The sequence below is a fragment of the Cydia pomonella genome, chromosome 13 (assembly GCF_033807575.1).
Source record: "Cydia pomonella isolate Wapato2018A chromosome 13, ilCydPomo1, whole genome shotgun sequence".
Classification (NCBI taxonomy): Eukaryota; Metazoa; Arthropoda; class Insecta; order Lepidoptera; family Tortricidae; genus Cydia; species Cydia pomonella.
Window position 1 is genome coordinate 6,363,853 of NC_084715.1, and position 18,159 is coordinate 6,382,011.

The 18,159-nt window shown below is 35.8% G+C and overlaps 1 protein-coding gene across 1 annotated transcript in view; it reads left to right on the forward strand.

Moving 5' to 3' along the window:
* The window catches only part of LOC133524045 (protein yippee-like), a 192,092-nt gene that overhangs the window by 21,213 nt on the left and 152,720 nt on the right, over positions 1–18,159 (forward strand). The window lies entirely within an intron of this gene.

An 18,159-nucleotide genomic window follows, 5' to 3' on the forward strand; every position in this document is an offset into this window, starting at 1 on the left:
TGGTTTGCCAGCAGTTGTCTAAGAACAATAGGTACACTCATTTACGCCAAGTATTAAATCGTAGAATAATAGTAAATACATTATTGTCCATGCGAGGAATGGAGGCATTTTCTGGCTGAGTATTCAGGGTTATTTCCAAGGAGCGGGCGGACTGTAGTTACGCTATCAAATTACAAAAATTTGTGGAGACCGGTCTGTTTAAGCTTACACGGGCTACATGTTATGTTATAACTATGTAACTTTTGAGTGGCATTAACGTAAAACACTTCATTCGCTTCTTGTCTGTTTGTCTGATTTAATTTCATGTCTTTTAATTATTTATATAAGGATTCAAGTCTTGGAGACCCTTTACATCTCTAAGTATATTTTAATGATCGTTTTTTAAACTTTATTTTATCTCTGACACTTACAGAATTTTACATCTCTAAAGATTTTTAGTATTTGTTGTTTGTATTTTTTTATCATAGTTTTGTTGTGTAGTTCGACATTTAGAGACTGTATATATCTCTAATAAAGCATCTTATATTTCGTTGATTCCATATTTGTATTGGCGGGAGATCGTAATGAAAGCTGGGTCCGCCTCTAGTAGAAACATGGACGGCTCAACGTGTGTGCAACAGCGAAACGACTGAGAAAAGATATTTGTAATTGTATTTGTTATTTTTATTACTTAATTGTAAAAAATATATATGAAAAAGTGCCCCTGTGGCCTATTTGCTGAATAAATGTTTGTTTGTTTGTTTGTTCAAATGTGTTAAAGATTAGAATTACGAACGTGAATTTAAAAATGTTCCTAGATACGTTACTGGTCTCATAACAAGATTCCTCCATAGTACCTAACTAAAATGAGCCGGCTGTTTGGTTTAGTATCGACATATGAACGCAGCTTTATTTGAACGCGTAATTGGATGGGTTCCCTGAACAAGTCGAGACAATTTATACATGTGGGTGTAAATATATAATCTACGGAATTAATCGGGGGATAAAAGTATTGAGAGACAACCCTAAAACTTTTCGATATAGTATCAATTAGCAACTGCAAAAAACAAAGAAATAAAGTGGTGTTATGTGTCATATGAGGTTTTCAGAAAAAATGTACCCGTTTTGCCTTAATTATCCTTAATTTTCCGTACAAAATTTATTAGTCAGTTTTGTAACGGTTCATACACTGTTTACAAATATGACAATTAAAAGTGGGACACTTTTTTATTGATTAAAATAAAAATAAATAGTGCTCGTTATTCTGAGTAGGGGAAACTGGGGAGGGTTGATCACCCCTTTTCATTTTAGACTAAATTTTTTAAACTATTAGCAGTATTGAAAAGCTTTATAGACCATACGATTCAGAATTTATCTATTTATGAATACTTTGAATTAGAACAGAATTGTGCAACAATTAAGACCATTATTTAAAGAAATGCCATAATGTAGACTTTTACCATGTGTCCCCTGTATAAGGGAGACATGTTTACCCCTGGTTGGGAGCCTTGATCCTGGGGGATCAAGTCTCCCAGGTTCTGGGGACACATGGTAAACAGATTTTTACCGTGTCTCCCCATACCAGATTCTCACAGATTATATAGCCCGAATCGGAACTAGCAATGCATCTAGAATTAGGTAAACACACAACGAACATATATAATACTGTATCTTCCATACTTAGCAGTTATATTTCCGCCAATAAGATGTCTTGATGCGTTGATCAACAGGAATTTAATCTATTAAGAAATCAAACACATAATGATCCGTATCTTTCAATTTTTAAGAAGAAACTAGTTATATTTTCGAAAAAAGAACACCAAACTGGTAATCAATTTTACAGTACATATGGTGCTACTTTTCCCCCATAGTGCGTAAATTAGCACATTATGTAACTATGTCGAAAATTTGAAGGGTTATATGTACTGTAAAACGTTGTAGGATACATGTGCGAATAGGTAATTCGTAACTCGTGTAAAATTTCCTATTTTTCGCACTTGTATCGTAAATAACTATTGCGCCATCAAAAAATCAAAAAGAAGTAGCAAACATAAAATTTCTTCTAACAAGTACACTTGTCTGTAGAATAATAATTAAAAAAAGTTTAATTGTTTATAAACGAACTTCCAAACAATCATAATGATTACTGTAAATTGCTCTTATTTATCATTACCACATTTGGAGACTCAAGTAACAAGCTAACTATAATCTCAGAAGTTTTAACAGTCTAGAAATACCTAATTTGCGAAATTAAACATCTAAGTAATGATCAACAACAATAGCTAATACTTAGCTATATTATATTAATCAGTCTTCATCAAAAATAAGTTACTATTTGGCTTTAAACACTTTAATGGTAATACCAGCTAATACTTCTGATACAGCATTTTTAATCTTTCCTTATCTATCAGTATTCTTTGTTTTTAACCTTCTCTGGTCGTATATTTTCGACGCATGATTTCCTAAAACAATAAAAAATTACAGCATTATGAAACGTTTTGTTCATTACTAAGTAGACTTGATCCCTTTAGGGGTGACATGATCCCGGGATCATGTCTCCCCCAAAGAAAAAGTCGAAGTCTCCCCATACATACTCAGGTTATAAAACATGGCGTGATCGAAACTTACGTTCGCGTATTTCAATGAAATCAAAGTTAATTAACACTTCAATGTGTCAAAAACAAATAGAATAATCATACTTACTAAGAGCTTTTCTATCACATTTTACTTAATAAATCCAGTTAAAATTTACCGAAAATTAAATACAGCACGCAGCAAATTTTTCATAGTCCGCCACTTGCAAACCACTGACTTGTTCCAAACGGCGCCATGACAGAACGTGAAGTTAGGAACGAATGAATGAGTGTTGCTAGCGTAAAAAACTGTATGACGTCTGGTTAAACTTGAAATGAAGATTACCAAGTGTCCCCTAGGGATCGACCCTCCCCACCTTCCCCTAGAGATAACCCAAAAATTGTTAGGTTTAAAAAAGTACAGGGTACATTTTTTTTTCTGAAAATGCCCTATAACGCCTGGGGCCCATTTCTTGAACGGTATTAGACTAATATTATTAGTCCACGAACTGTCAAGTCGTATGGGTTACCATGGCGACACACTAATAATATTAAACTAATATCGTTCGAGAAATGGGCCTCTGGTCGGGATAAATGGGTTAAATGAATATAAGGTGAGATTTCCTTATGTATTTCGATGCGATTAGACACTGCTTTATTACCGCGTTTACGAGTACGAAGACTGTAAGGTTATAGCGAGCCGCACGGTTAAGTTGGGTTCTACGTCATTTTGTACTATAATATCCCATCTCCATCCCACCTCTAGAATTCAGTATTTGTTAATATTTTGAAATATACACGTGGAAGTCATTTTAGAATAAGTTTTCATTTTTGGTACAAGCTTTTTTCGCTAACTGTATTTTTCTTGCCACAGGCAACTAAAACTCATCGAGACAATTCTAAAAACCAAAGGCAACTAGTACAATTTGTACAAGGTAAGCACTTCAAAATTGGGCCGCCTATAACCTATCTTGAGTTATAATACCATTGTTATCCTATAGAATAGGTTTATAATCTGCGTTTTAAAGTTTCACCATTCTCTTCAAGGAACTTTTTTTTCATAAATATCCATTGTCAGAGTATATACCTATCCCAAAAAGCCTTTGCCGCGCTCTCTTTTGATGAAACGAAATCCTTCTCTATATAAACCCAATAAAACTTTCAGGGCTTTATATAACAGTTCATTTCTCGTTTAAGTAATACAATAGCTGGAATCTATTCACCCCAATTTCGTTTCTTACAAAGATTCGGGGTGAAATTGAACAGGCTATCAATTCTATTGTCGGAATGTCGTGGTTTCTGTGTTATTGCCATCACTTACCAATAACCAGTTTTATTTTAACCTCTCGGGTCAAGTGACGGTCCCTCTCCCTATAAAAGTTCATATTTATTCAGAATGTTTATTTAGTCACCTGCAATAATTTACGGGCTGAATATACAGGGCGTCCCAAGACTATGGGACATCAAGGGAAAGTACCTTAAATATCGTAGATAGGATATTTTGCTGAAAGAAGACTTTATGTTATTTTTAAAAGTCAGTAATTCTGCATTTAAAGATTTTCTAAGAATTACTTGCTTCGTCTGGGAATGGACAGGTAATAGTGTTGGTACTATTGGTGTTAGGTACAGTCAACAGTCAAAATAGTATGAGGTCTTTAGCAACTTTGCTGTTGTTTGTCACTGTGACAAGGTACGAGATGGGTCACAAATTAAATCTTTTGAGTGTACATAAAATTGTTATTATTAATAGAATAGAAAGAGTGTAGTCCCATATTCAATACCGGTAACGCACTTACAATACATTTGGTGTGGCGGTTCGTCTGCTGGTTAGCCTCCTTTATTTATTATTAAAAAAAATGTCACTATTGAAAATGAGATGTATAGAAAGTAAATTACGTTCTCGATAGCGTATATGACAATGTATGATCAATACAAATAAAGAATATGAATATGAATAATATGTCATTTTTGACAGTCAGTGACTCGTGGTACGGGTACCTACTGGTACGACATCTCATTTGATTTTACCAGTTGTGGTCGGTGAAAGAAAACATGGTAAGAAAACAGAACTAATAGTCTCAATAAAGAATTCTTTCTCGGGTTGGATGGTCAAATGGCAGTATTAGTAATCGTTTTCGAAAAGACTATTTATATCTAATAATGAACTTTTTTCTATTTGTCAGTTGTGTGCAAAATCTCGTTTATTATGAGATTATGTGCGCGGTCACTAAACTCGCGTGTTGTTCAATTAATACCTAGTGATTTTTTTTTCATTTAGTTGACTTGCCGACTATTTGTCTTTTGTGAAATATTCTTTTACTATTTTATTGACTTGCGATGGTTTTCTATTGCGATGATTCTTATATGTATTGTACCCTAAGAATCATCGCAATAGAAAACCGTCGCAAGTTGCCAAAAGCATATTCTGGGTTCCTTTAGGATGCAATCTGGAAAGTGCGCTGAAACGTCACGTTAATACTGGTTAACTTGAGGCGATGATGAATCAGCGATGGAAATAGCTTTTCAAAAAAAACGAGGGTGACTGACGGAAATGGTCGTTTCTTTCGTTACATTTAACATTTCAATGTATCGGGCCATTGACAACGCGTATGTATGGGAGAATCTATCGTCTGTTATTTCGTCAATCTGGGGCGTAGAGACACGATAGCTTGAAATATCCATACAGGTGTGTCTGTTAGATATGTCTAGCAGATGTGTCTGGTGGACAATTTGTGACGGAAATTAAGTACAGATGTATCTGTGGTCTAGGGATGTTACGGGATTTCACCTCCGACTTTGTTAAACCGGAACTTCCGTTTGGTACCGTTATACACCTTCAAATTCGACTCCGCCTCCGCTATTTTTGTATTTCATACCTACGACTCCGAAGTTACACCGAAACTGAAGGAAATACCTTGGCGAGGGCAGCGGCGCACGACTACAAATTTTGTTCCACGTGTCGCTTGGAAATCACCTATTCTCATGATCGCTCGCTTTTTGTCTTCAGTGTGGATTGAGGGCCCCGAACACCGAAGTTCGCTAATTGCGGGCATCTTTCTCTTTTACTCGAATTAAGGCGCAATTAGAATGACTGACAAAGATGCTCGCAATTTTCGGTATTCGCGGTAGGCCCTCAGATCTTCGGCATGCACGTCTTTGCCTAATGTCCTCCATACATTGTCAGAGTTTGTCTGCCAGACACATCTGTAAATAAATATATCTTGTCTTGATCGCCCTCCCGCTAAAATACTATCTAATCTACCTAATTGTTTAAAGCACAGATTATGTAATATTTTTATCTCGTTATAGTTCAAACTCACCTTCTCCCACATTCTAGCTTAGTTTAGTTATGTTTTATTTTATTGTATTTTTATGTCTCGTTTTCTCTCTGGTTGCCCTGAAAACCAGCGTCATGGCTAGTCATCGGCATATGCTGAGCGGCATCCATTTTGGTGTAAGATTGTTCTAGAATAAGATGTATTATAGGTTAAATTCCATTGTACACCAAATAAACTATAAATTTTACCTGTTTTATATGAAGGAAGGCGAGCTACTGAATGAATTTATTTTATTATAACGGTTAAAATTTCACAGTAAACTTTATTAAGCTATGGGTCATATAACGAATATATGTAGATATTATGAATATTAATAACTATTACATTATGTATGTACATTGTAACAGTGCATTAATAATTATAATTAATGATAGCATTGGGGATAGAATGGACTTTATCTAAAATTGCGGGCATTACATGTCAAAGCCATAAAGTAAAGTTCTAAATAAGCTACTTGCCACTTATCTGACGAATAAATTCATCGTTGGCTTTCACAATCTACGAGTACATATAAGTTTAACTGGTAGATAAAGTGCTAAGATTTGCAGGAAATTTTATCTGGCAGTTAATTTATTTGTTAATTAGCTATCCAATCCTTTACTTGGACATTGTGAAAAACCCCTAAATGATGTTTAGTTCCTACTATAGTCTGTATCTTTAGGTATTTAAAAAAAGGTAAACAAAATCTACCCTCAAATGTCTCCTTAAGGCAGCTGAGGGTAGATGAAAACATTACATGATCAAATAATGTAGGTTTAAAGTCAGGTCGTTCAGTGACAGATCCAGGCGGTTTTGTATTTGGTTGGTTAACCAATTAATATTAAAACTACCCGAAAATGTACAAATTGTTTGTTTACCTTTTTTTAAATACCTAAAGATACAGACTTTAGTTATCAGTGTAATTAAGGAAAAAAGGAATAGACATCATCACGATGGTATGTTTGGTATTGGTCTCCTCTTTAGAAATTCTGTTTGACACTTTTAACTTGCGGACGTACAGTACACTACTGCGGTGGCAACATGGTTCCATTTTCATCACTTGTCACTATGCCCGTCACTTTCGCGCTTACATACTTGTTAGAACGTGACAGGCATGGTGACAAATGATAAAGAGCCGACCATCTTAGCCCTACTGATCTGAAATAATAATCCCTACTATTATAAATGAGAAAGTGCCTGTCTGTCTGTTACCTCTTCACGCTTAAACCGCTAAACCGATTAAGATGAAATTTGGTATGGAGATAATATGAGACCTAAGGAAGGATATAGGATAGTTTTAATCAATCATCATCATCATCCCAATGCCACGCAGACGAAATCGCGGGCAGAAGCTAATTATTGTATATTAGGAATAAGCGTAGTGGAGGAGTTCCCTAAAAACCAGTGCCTACGTCAATTCTCGGGATTAGTCGCCAGGCGGACCCCAGGTTCCCATGAGCCGTGGCAAAATGCCGGGACAAGACGAAGAAGAGGAAGAGGAGGAAATTGGTTCTAATTTAAATGAAATTAGGTAAACGCGTAGTTGAAGGCATTATATTTTAGTCATTAAATTATGAGAAGGTTCGATCAAGGAGGCCACAAGAGTCTAGAAGGCCAAAAAGCTATTTGTGAGGGGTCTTGCTATTCTAGTCATCTTATTTGCACGAATATGGTCGAGTTTGGTATCAAACGAAAGGCCTCGGTTTACACATTTATAATATTGTTTTTGAATTTACGATTTAAAAAAAATAGCATGATAAAAACGAAATAAATAAACATACTGTAGCTATTTGACATTTAACAAGAAAGATTACGGCTTACCACAGATACAGTTTATTTTAATCTCTATGGTGACTTAAATCTATCAGTTAAGGGCTCCACAGACCTTGCAATAAATCGCACGCGGTTTTCGATCCTTTGCCGACTAAACATTCAATTGATCTATCTTTTTGGCGAACCGCAAGTTCTCAGTTCGGGGCGATCGGGGTATGTAAGTATATACTTTCAAAACAAAATATACTGTGTTGAGAAATGACGAGTGTCAAAAAAGAACATACCTACAGCCGAATTGAGAATTTCCTTTGGAACTTTGAAGTCGGGAAAGAGGAAAAATGGACGTATCATAGTCACAGTCAGCGTATTTTTTTTTAAATTTTCCAAATAACAAGACTAAAATTTACCTACTTATTTAAAATATGTGGCTTAGGTTACCGGACGTTATTAAATTCACAAAAAGTTTAAAACCGTACAACCTGCTACACTCAAGAGCCATAAAAACCGGTCATCTTGTAATAATATTTACATACAAGTAGTCCGATTTTCCTAATTATTTAGTGTACTTAGACTGCTAAGCTAAGAGTCATGCTCGTCTCGCTTCGAAGCGTTCAAAGACTTGTAATTACATCATAAGGATTAATAAACTCATATTTTTTAGCAATACAGACTCATTAAGTTTACCGCTAAGTGCATTTACCTCGGCCAAGGAAATAATATTTAAATTGAAGTTTGATAAAGAAAGGACGCTTAGCACAAGGGATCACAAATAAATGTATAGGCAGACATAGCCGGTTTATTTAGGTTACAATTAAGTTCTTAAAACGTTCGCGTTCTTATGACGGTTCGGAGTAAACCGAAATAAACCGGTATTTCTATTTACCGTTATTTTTAAAATCGGCTCCGAGCCTCCTTGTGTTTAGGTACATTTTAGTGGAAGAGCGGTGTTTATATTTAGGTATCATAAATACTTAAAAAGAGACACCAGCCTGGGTATTGTAATGTAATTTATATACTTATACATACGAGTATATGTGCCTCAAAAAATATGACTACTTGTTAGATAATGAATGGAATTGCAGAGCTTTTCATTTTCATATTATGTCATGTTTTTATTATTACCTACCTTATCGTATCTTTTCAGTGAGACGGAATAAAGAATAAACAACCTAACATTATCAATGTTGTGCTTGTAATTAAATATTTTTTTATTATTTTCTATACTTAAAATGGGTGATCATTAATTTAATCATTATTTTTCATACTTATTTTCATAGGAATCGTAGTTTCATTTATGGAACATTCTTTATATAATCTCGGCTCCATTCAGGATTCGAGTTTTTCAATTAAGATGTCTATCATATCACGAATGACTGTACTCGTAATTAAATTGATTGATTAATTAACACTGATTACAGTATGGAAGTGAACATTTTTACGATCGAGCAAGTGGGTGCGTTTCCTAATATAATTTCAAAGTCCGTTTGTAGTTCCTAATGATCAATGAAGCATGACGATGTGGTTAGTTGTTAGTAGACTGTAAATGTTATATTGGGATTAGAGTCCGCTGCCTCATTACACATTCATGTGTAGTTCTGTTACCCACCATCTCAGCAACCGAATTCCTGAAATCCTTCATGTATTGCTGCCCAGAAACCCTAGGGCTTCAACATCTTCGAGGCATGGAAAGATTAATGGGCCGCTGCAAATTCAGACTCTCGCTTGGGAATCGTGGACCCCACACGCCAGCTTCCAGGGTTCGGTCTTCCCCGAAAATTATGGTGCCGTCTTAATAAACTCAGAACGGGCCACGGTCGCTACAATTATTTCCTAAACAAGTGGGGATGGAAAGATTCAGGCTTGTGTGAACGCGGTGAAGATATCCAAACAATAGAACACATCATTAACTGCTGCCCTCTGCAGTCAAACACCGGAGCTAGAGAAGACCTGCTGCAACTCACACCCGATGCAGCAGCGTGGCTCAACTGCTTGACCTATAACTTTTTCGATTTGTATTCTTTTGGACCCGTTTTATTATTTCGCGGTAAAATAAATGTTATTTGCCTATTTTGTAAATTATGCCATACGACAAAAAAAAATTGGGATTCAGACTGCACCAACGTTTCTGTTACAGTATACAGCAGTAACGGTGGGTTACTGCCGAATGCATTGCTGCGGGAAATGTCAAAATCAATGTAGAGGCTTGGATTGACAAGAAATGTGAAAAGCAATGTTGATACCCCGATTTTTGATATTTACTACGGGAATCCAGTCGGCAGCAATACTGCAGCAGTAACGCTGTTGCGGTCTTAATCTGAATGTTACATTAAGACATAAATTGCATGCTTTAAAATTGTGTTAAGTGTGGAGTGAACTTAGACGTAGTGACAAAAATTGAAAAAGTTATGTTGAGATGGATTGGACACGTGGAAAGAATGAGTGAAAGAAGGCTAACAAAGAGAGTGTATAAGGGAGAAGTAGAAGAGGGAGCTGGAAGGGGTAGACCTCGGCGGACTTTTTCTGATCAAATTGGCAAAATCCTGAAGAAAGGCCAGCTCATGAGCACTCTAAAACCGGCCAGCGTGTAAGTATGAGGAATGTTATGAAAGTGAAGGAAGCGAAAGAGGTAGGTATGTCAGGATCGTAGCAAGTGGAAATCCGTGGTCTTTGACTACCCCTCCGGGAAATTGGTGTGATTATATCGTATGTATGTTACATTGTGTTGTATTTTTTTGGTCTCGTGTCTTGAAAGGATAAAAACGGAACCCTTATAGAATCATTCGTGTCTGTCTGTCCGTCCATCTGTCACAGTCAATTTGCTCCGAAACTGTCGGACGTATTGAGTTGAAATTGGATACACAAATGTAAGTCGCTGACCCAAAATCGGATCAGTAACTGAGTGACGTAAATAAATGTAAGCTTGATTATTAATAAAGGAAAAAAAACATAACAGGGCATGTTGTAAGAATTTGGTACTGGTCGCGAAATAACACTTTTCACGAGCAAGTGTAATAAAAAGAATCCCTTATCGCACTTTTATTTAAATATGTTACCCGCATCAACACCGAACTCTTCACTAGGTCGTTAAACTGCTCGGTCCCGTTCCATATTGTCCCGTAAAACCCGGGAATGTTTAATAGGCGTGCTTACAATGCGTGAAACTTTGATAACAAGATCCTTAGTCTTACCATGTAGTTTTGTTTTTAAATAAAGGAAAACGGAAATATTCACTGTTCACGATACACGATCTGAGCCCGCTGCTCTACCAGCTGAGCTATTGAGGCTTACCCATTGACAGTGAATATTTCCATCCACACCATCACCATCATATGCGCCGTAGGACGTTGCTTAGCGATATCTACTAATAAATAAATAATATAAATATTTTTCTTATTTTCAGGTAAATATCCATCACGGCTGTTCACACACATCACACACTTCGTTAAAGTAATACTTAAGTACAAGTAGTAATATAAGTACTTACTAAAAATTAAATAGGTACGGGTCCCTACTTGCCTACTTGATTGTTAGCAACATAAGCAATTAAGCAACTTGCAAAGGTTTAATTAACCTTGACTTAATCCCTCTAATTGACATGTTTACAGGACCTAACAGTCCTTCAGCAACAGTATCAAGGTTAAAAGAAACCTCTATAAACTAATTTACTTATAATTCAAATAAAATTCTAGAGGGCATCAGGAGCGCCTTTCGATCATTAGAAATCTAATATCTATTTGATATTCATATGACATTGCTCGAAGTATGTTTTTGCACATAAGTTTTTTCCAGAATATCGAATTATTTATTATTATAATCTGGCAAAATTAATGAGCGACTGAGTTATTTATTCTCTAATTTGTAATGGAGACGAGACGGCTCAAATTATATATCGTTAAACCCAGAGACATGTCAGTCGCTTCGCTTGACAGACAGATGAAGTGTGCGAAAGGGAAGCCATGCCGTATATGAACAAGCTATAAGTGCAAAAGAGGCAGACTACATATGAGAAAACGTAACCAATTTTGAGTTCGAAGGCGGCCGAGGCGGCCAAAATCTTATTGCCGTATTTTTTAACGTGAAAAATATACGAGAATCAAAAAGAAAAATATATATTAAGTAATTTAGTGACGATGGTGTCATATTGTGTGCCGGGTTGTAGTGTTTCAGGGCCAAAAAACCCAGGAAAATACTCATTTCACAGGTAATTATGATAATCGTAGCGAAATTTTCGTAACGATATTTTATCAAATTAACAGCATGAAAAGTGTAAAAAGCCAATTTATACAGTTCATTATAAGTTTTTCTTCAATTGTGTGTTAATATTTCATCATAATAGTCAATAATTTAGAATATTTTGTGTAAAAACCTAAACTGTTACTTTACGCTAGGGCTTGACAAAATGTTCATATGACTGTATCGATAACTTGTCGGTATATTCGTAGGTATGGAATTAGTTGTTCACAAGACATCATTAAGATATTACCTTTATAACCGACTTAAAATAATAACGATTGTTATAATACCTTTTTTGAAGGTGCACATGTTTAGCGATAAATTTAAACTTCACTTTCCAACACAGTACTTACATTTTAACCGCTTTTCCACGGCTTTGCCGCCAACACAAGGAAACACAAGACAGCGTATACTTGTACACAGCGTATACACACCCAACCCAACTTGTCAGCAGGAAAAGGCGCGAAATTCAAATTTTCTTTGGTAAGTCAACTCTTTGCGAACACATTTTCAAACAACTTCAACTTTATCATTTTCAACTTTTTCAAACACATTTGAAAAAGTAGTCGATAAAGCAGTCGATAAAGCAGTTAAACATCGATAGATTATTAATATATTGTAACATGACATCACTATTTTTGTGCGCACATAGACAATTTACGCACACACTTGCATTTCATTTTTGGTCACACTTTCGAAGTTTGACAGTCGTTCTATACTATCCTATTTCTATGGTTAAACCGTTATATTTGTGTCATGTATGTGCGTACAAAATAGTGAAAACTAGTTTTCACCAAGGCACAAAACTAACAAAACCAATGTTTCACTGAAGATAACGAACTAGAAACATGTCTGTGAAATAACATCTAAGATATTTAACACCGAGTCCAGAGGCTGTACTCTTTCCTTCTATTTTCATAGCAAGAAAGTAAGGCAGAAAGTTCGTATGAAACTTCGTATTTATTTTACAACAATAATACTACAGTGTCTACAGTATTTTAACTGTGCACAGTAGGGTTCAAAAGTGCATGGACAAATTATGAATGAAATCATTCATATATGTCATTTCTGTCAGTGCAACTTAAATTGGCTACCCAATTTTTATTGTCATGAATTCGCTCTGTTTGTTTTATGTAAATCAATTCATCTCATTACAACTTCTATTTGGGATTAGTTTAACTTAAACTTGTAGCTATGGTACCCTTAAGGTAACCTAGTATCTGAGGTAGTAAACCCTTCTTGGAACGCCTTAGTACTTCAATGTACATAATTGGCGCAGTCGGTAGGTTTAGAATTCTTTATTCGACATCAGTAGTATAAATACGAGTATACCTTTATTCTTCGGGTTTACATAACATTGAACAGGATAATCGTTCGTCCAATTGAGAAATTTTTATCCAATTTAATGTTTGACTAGCAGAAACGTCTGCGAACGTTACTATTAAACGTGGAATAAATTTTAACTCACGGCCTCTCTGGATCGATACTCCAGCGCTCTGCCAACTGCGCCACTAAGACCTCACCCATAACCATAAATTTACCCACGATATGGGTATAGGGGACTCTAGCGACATCTACCGTAAGAACGCAATTCCACAAAAAAAATTGCAAGGCAGTAATTTTACCACTTTCAAATTCATTTTTATTCAGTTATATAACTGTTTGCAATATCTCCACCGTGCCCAAAAGCTTGAGTAAGTCAGTCTGTAAAATTTAGTGGTTTGCTTCGGATTTACTGCCGGCCTCGGTGCAGTGTCGGCTTTCCGAGCTCTAGTCTTACGGTATTACGTAAGGTGAGGTTAAGCGCAAACACGTTGAAATGTCGATGTCAGATCTATATAGGTCACAGTGAGTCACATGAATATGGGTCAATAAACTGTTGTGTGACTAATATTTGTGGCTTCGTGAAGATATTACTTGCGTGAATCAACTTTTTCTTGTATTTTGCAAGAATTGCCCTTAATCATTATTAGTTCAAAAGGGTCTAGCAGGCTAAGCGAACAAGAAGTGCCCCCAACGACGGATTTTGTCGATATTTCTGGTAGTGTACTGTTAGGTCCTAAGGACCCTCCATGCTTAACATCAGACCTCGATTCTCTTTTGTTTGCGAGTTATTCAGGATAACGTAAAATAATTAGGGTATCATTGAAAGTGTCATATTTTATAAACGATTCAAGTTACGTGAACCAAACAAAATTATATTTGATAACAATAAAAAAACTACAAAATGCATATTTTTTACCAGCATCCTGTCCTTAAACTTCATTGCAAAAATATTTTAAAAATATTTTTTAATGTTTTTTTACAAGACTTGCACTTAATGTTTTCCATTTTCCACTACAAAATGCAAAAAACAAATGCAGATAATATTATGTGTCAGATGTTATCAAAGCTGACACGTCATCGTTGATGTACTTCTATCTGTACATATAATGCCAGTGACTACTTATTGGAGAATCGTTTTTTTTTGACATGAAGCACGAACATTTGTGCAAATATTTTTATATGTGTATGTAGTGAGAATTAGTGGCTACTCATGCATATTTTTTTTGGAGGTGTACCTCCGCGAAAAGTAAAAAAAAAAATTGGAAGTAAAAATTTATTTTTATTTTTTGCAATGAAGTTTAAGGACAGGATGCTGGTAAAAAATATGCATTTTGTAGTTTTTTTTATTGCTATCAAATATAATTTTGTTTGGTTCACGTAACTTGAATCGTTTATAAAATATGACACTTTCAATGATACCCTAATTATTTTACGTTATCCTGAATAACTCGCAAACAAAAGAGAATCGAGGTCTGATGTTAAGCATGGAGGGTCCTTAGGACCTAACAGTACACTACCAGAAATATCGACAAAATCCGTCGTTGGGGGCACTTCTTGTTCGCTTAGCCTGCTAGACCCTTTGTTAGTTTTAACGTGGTAAAAATGAAACGAGATCCTTAATATATATGCCAGATCCGGCAGAAATAAAAATACGTCAAATTTTTATTAAAAAAATTGGTTGACCCAGTGGACGAACCCTTATTTTCCTACAAAAGTCACTGCTCTTAAATAAGTATTAAAATATCAAAACATAATAAAAAATATTGCATTACGTAGCTTGTTTATCTGTTTTTATATAATAAGAAAAAAATAGTTACATAAAATCGGATTTTTTTATCACTGTTAGCCAAAGTAGGTCAAATTTAGCTGACAAAAAAAGTTGAAAATTCAGCCACTTGTACACCAACCTAACGAGTGGTCGACAATGATATACGATCAGTCTTTTGGTGCGATAGTCTTTCTTCTTTGTTATAGCTGTTTGTAGTAAAACTATCCAGGTAGAGGCGATACTTGTGGACGATAAGTATATCGTATTTCGCCGAATTTCACGCCAATTCCTGAGTTTTCTGTCGTCGGTAGGTTTGTAATTCAACCGATCATGGGTAAATCTATAAAGTTGAAGTTAGAAGACAGGAAGGTTTAACGATCAGTTTGGCCTAGTGGGTAGTGACCCCGCCTACGAAGCCGATGGTCCCGGGTTCAAATCCTGGTAAGGGCATTTATTCGTGTGATGAGCATGGATATTTGTTCCTGAGTCATGGGTGTTTTCTATGTATTTAAGTATTTAATAAATATTTATATATTATATATATCGTTGTCTAAGTACCCTCAACACAAGCCTTATTGAGCTTACTGTGGGACTTAGTCAATTTGTGTAATAATGCCCTATAATATTTATTTATTTATTATTTATTTATTTAATTTAAAAGTGTGACCATTTCATCATTAAAGTCAAATTTCTATGAAAATATGACGTTTATAATGACACTTTCTTCTGTTCAAGTCGTCACAAAATTAGAATAGGTGGACTCTAGTCGATAGTCTGTTTGTATGTGATAGCCAGCAAACGAGCAGACGAGCCGTCTGATGGGAAGCGGCCATCAAGTCAGGAGCCACTTAAGCGTTCCTGACCCTTGAGAACCCTAAATACCCACTTCTTGAAGAATCCCATGTCGTAGCGCAAAAGAAATACCTCAGGAGGCAACTTGCATTCTTGGTGTGCCATGCATCTAAGAAGTGAGGATGAGCTTTACTGCTTTGGCGGGAGGTTCGGTGATAAAAACGTGACGATGGCACCAATACAATTCTACGGAGCATTTCCCATTGTACTGACGGTAGAACATGCAAAGAGAGCCCACGTCTCCGAAGGCTAAGAGGTTCTAAGCCGTCAGTATTTAAGTTCCAGATCGCGACAGTCTAGCAAGTGGGTATCCGCAAAATGTGTAATACCTTCTCAGGAAACAAGTATTGTGTGTACCTATTTATTTACTTCATATTCTTCATAATCTCCCTTTCGTTTGGTGAAATCGATTGTTCCAGTACCAACGACCTTTCCATTGAACTGCCAAGTGGCAGCGAACAATGCAAGCAATAACGCGGCGCACTTGATAAATTGCAGTTACAATGTTGCAGATCATGCACTGTGTGCCTGAATCATAATACTACATTACATGTTCATATATGAAATACTAGATTTTGTTAAACGTCACTACAGACACACATCAAATCTAATGTACTTAAGTAAATTAAATTAGGATGCATTTCAAGTAATATTGCTCGAAGCGTATAATTTTACGAGTAAAATTGCGCCTGTATGAGGTAACCTTGTGCTCTTCGAGAACGATTCGAAAGACCCCGCTTTTGCGTTTGCAAGATTCAAACATGTTAAAGAGAAAAATAAATAAATAGTGATCAAAATCACCTTAATAAACAAGTAACGTATTTTTTGACGTGTTTTTTATGAATCTCCGAATATTATCTAGAATAATGCAAAACCGCGGTAGAAAATTAAGTTAAATTATATTGTAAATTATTCACCATTAAATAACTTTTTAAACGATAATAAGGAATCTATACCCATTACTTTTGTATCAATTAAAACAGTTGTGACAGAAGTTATGACCTGACTAAGTACCTGCAATAATATGTTACTCTTCCGAGGCCGCAAAAATATGCGACCCACTCTTATGGCTCTACAAAAAGATCGTGTCATTTATTTTTGCGGCCTTTGTTGTGAAAAAAATATTGCAGGTGAATGTCCAGTCGCCATCAGATATATCGGAGCGGCAGAAGTGCTTAAAAATATCTGAACACGCACTATAGCGCCTTAACAATAGAGGCGTGTTCAGATATTTGTGAGCACTTCGGCCGCCCCGATATATATGATGGCGACTGTACGTCTACTGAGTACATATCAATTTCCAAACCTTAACAGATTTTTCATGCCAAATGAGTGTATTTTAGTAGTTAAGCTATTATTTGTAAGTAATTTTAAAGCTAAAAACAGATGTTAAAATCATATTACTGCTCCAGGATAGCATTCCCGGGAGTGAGTGTTGCAACCGAGCGCGGATTAGCTGGCCTAGTTTAGGAAATCAAACATTCCCGGCCTACAGCTATATTCTATCCGGTCTAGTTTTGCCAGGTGAGCAAAACGGTAAACAAACAAAACGTCAAACTGAAATAGATGTCATAATACTGGCGGCCCGATGCGTGTACTTCTCTTATTTTTAAATATTTCTGGGTTATTATTTTTGAATATTATATAGAGGATCCCAGTCACTTGGTAATATGTATTTTGGAATAATCCAATCAGTAGCTTTCAATCTAGAGCACTTCAAAATCAACTCTGGATAACGCTCGGAACCGGTTTTTAAAATACCGGTTTATTTCGGTTTTCCTCCGAACTTTTATAAGAACGCGAACGTTTTGAGAACTTAATTGTAACCTAAAAAAACGGTTTATTCGACGAGCGACGAAACGGCCGGTCGGCCTGGTGGCGTGCCACGTAAACATAGACACCGACATAGGAAGAAACCGGTCTTTATTTTTCTAAAGCGGTTAATTTGACAAGAACTGTTCTCTTAAAAACATAATTAAAAGTAACGGTTTGGAAATTTTACGGGTTTCCGAGCCTTGACTCTGGATTGTAAAATTTTGGAACCTTTTCTAATAATTTGTTAGACCAAGTAGTAGTGAAAATGTTACATTATATATTTGTAATCTACTCATAAAGCCCTTTCATTTGGTACCCCACATGGTATGTTAAAAAGAAAAAGTAAAAAACCTTATACTGCCCACTTTATGACATCACAGCAACTACTCCTAACATTTTCGTGCTTGTCATCTCATATATTTGTATTCAGGACATTATACTGAATTCATTAATACCATATTTACCCAAATCCGAGATCACATGAACGAAAAGTAACCTAAAACCTGTTCCGCCGCCCTACGGT